Here is a 2,664-nt window from a genome sequence, read left to right as displayed (position 1 = left end):
ATATAATATAATGCAATATAATATAATACAATATAATATAATACAATATAATGTAATATAATGTAATGTAATATAATGTAATGCAATATAATATAATGCAATATAATGCAATATAATATAATGCAATATAGTATAATGCAATATAATATATTATAATATAATATATTATAATATAATGTAACATAATGTAACATAATGTAACATAATGTAACATAATGTAACATAATGTAATATAATAAAATATAACAACATAACATAGTATAGTATATAATATATATATAATATTTAATATATTATTATAAAATGCATTTGTAAAGTGATTGAAGTGACAGTGGGAACCTACTGTGGAATTCTGCTTTGTGTTTGCAGCGCAGGGAGCAGAGGCAGGGAGGAATTTGTGCCTGGAATGCAGATCCATGGCACAGTCCCTGAGCTGGGCTGCAGCCTCCCGTGGGATGGTGTCCAGCAGTCTGCACACTCGCTTCTGGAACACCCAAAAACAACATTTCCATCTCACTGCAAGGCACAGGACCCCAGTCCTGGGGTTTTCCTGCTTCCCAAGGATCCCACATCCGCTGGGAACAACACCAGGTCCATGATGGGCCACGAGGCTTCGGGCCACAACCCCAAGAGTTTGGATTTCCCAGTGCTGGGAGCAGCAATTGTGCATCTCCCACCCCTCTGTGCCTCCTTCCACAAAATCCTGCTGGGAAAAGGCATCCCTCAGCCTGCATTCCAGCAGGGACGGGATGGGCTTCAGCAGGGGAGCTCTGTGCAAAGAGTCATTAACCCAGAATTGTTTAATTAAAGCTGTCCTTCCTGAGCACTGCCAGGGACCCAGGGATGTCCCGGGAACCCCAGGGCTGAGCGAGCCCTCACAGGAGCATCCCAAAAATCCTGCCCTGGGAACTGGGGAGGCTGAGCTGTCCCAAAAATACTGTGAATCCAGGGAAAACCAACTGGAAACCTTCAGAACATCCCTGCCCTGTGACTGCCCATGGAAAGGGAGGCTGTCCCAAATCCCAGGGTTCCTGGGATAACACAACCATGGGCATTACAAACCTGACACAGATTTAGAGTCTGAATTCCAAAGGGATATTCACACACCTGGGATATTTTTGCCAAACAAACTTTGCTTAAGGAATCCCAGGATTCCTTCTCTTTCTCCAGCACGTGATTTCCCAGGAAGATGTGCTGGCACAGAACTAGCAGATTACTGAAGCACAGAAATGAAATTTAAACTTGGGAGATCCTAAATTTAAATTTATGAGAAACCAAAAATGGATCAATGCACCAGGAACCTCAGGGGGAAACAGCTGGGATGGGATCACCAGGAAGGGAGGCAGGATATCGGGGTGGGAAGGGAATCCAAAAGTGAAATATGCACTGTGGTAAGAAAGGAATAATGGAATAAAAGTCTGGGGAGATCCTCCAGATCCCTGAGATTTCCCACTGGGAAAATGTCCTCTGCTGCTGGAGAACTCCTCCTTTATTGCAGGGAAAGGCAAAGTGCAGCAGAAAACTGGGAATATGTGTGAAATGAGAGGGAAGAGGGGAAAATGACTCAATGGCACACACCAGAAGGAATTTGGTTAAAAATAAAATTAAAAATAAACTCCAGGTATCGTTCTGGGGGACACTGCTTGGTGTCAGGAATTCAGAGAAACTCATCACACCAATGCCACACTGGGGGAGCTTCCTGCTCCAGGGAAAAGCCCAGGCTCTGGAATTCCCTCCCAGGGAAGAAGGAATCTCTGCATCCACGCTGCCTGTGCAGGATGCAGGGAGCCTGTGATGGGATCACCGAGCTCCCTGCTCCAAAGGCAGGCAGGGATTGCACCAAGGCTCTGCTCCTCTTAGGGAATGATCTGCTCCAGCAGCTCAGGGGATGAGCAGGGGACAAGCAGCAGGCAGGGAGCAGATCTCTCTGCAGGGAAGCCTCTCACTTTCCTGTCCAGCTGGGAAATAAAGAGCTCAGGGATGACACCAAGCTGGTGCCAAACCCAGCTCCAGGGGACACCCAACCTGAAGGAGCTGTGGGAAAAGTTCTGCTCTTTTGGGTACAATTTTAAAGATTTCCTCCGAGGTTTAAATGTTCAAGTCATGCAATTTCTGCTTTTTGAGCCCGTTTTTAAAGCCAGGCTGTCCCACAGGTCCCCACAGAGCCCAGCTCTCCTTGGATCAGCCCCACTGGATTCCCTGGGGAATGATGGCCCTCTGGAGATGCTCCTTGCTTTTCTCCCTATGGAAAGATGGCTCTGTTTGGGAAAGCAGAGGGAATGTGAGATCCATGCAGATCCACCTGGGAAACTCTACCTGAAGATCAGTCCAAACCACACTGGGAGCTCTGGCCTTGAAAATCTGATACTCCTCTAAGTCCAAAAGCCTTAAAATCCAACCTTCCAACCCAAACCAGGATTCTGATTCCTCTCTGTCATCTTGGAGCCAGAAGAGCAGATACAGATGGAATTAGTGAGGCTGCCTGGTAAAGAGGGTTTCAGCCAGAAATAAAGAAAAATTATAAAAGGAAAAAGAAAAAAGGAACAAAAAATTAAAAGAAAAAAAAAAGTGGGGGGGAAGAAAAAAGGGAAAAGAAAAACAAAGAGGGGAGAAGGGAAAAGAAAAAGGGAAAGGAAAGAAGGGGAAAAGAGGTGAAAAGAAAAA

The sequence above is a fragment of the Parus major genome, chromosome 6 (genome assembly GCF_001522545.3).
Source record: "Parus major isolate Abel chromosome 6, Parus_major1.1, whole genome shotgun sequence".
Lineage (NCBI taxonomy): Eukaryota > Metazoa > Chordata > Aves > Passeriformes > Paridae > Parus > Parus major.
Note: the sequence above shows the minus strand (reverse complement) of the source record.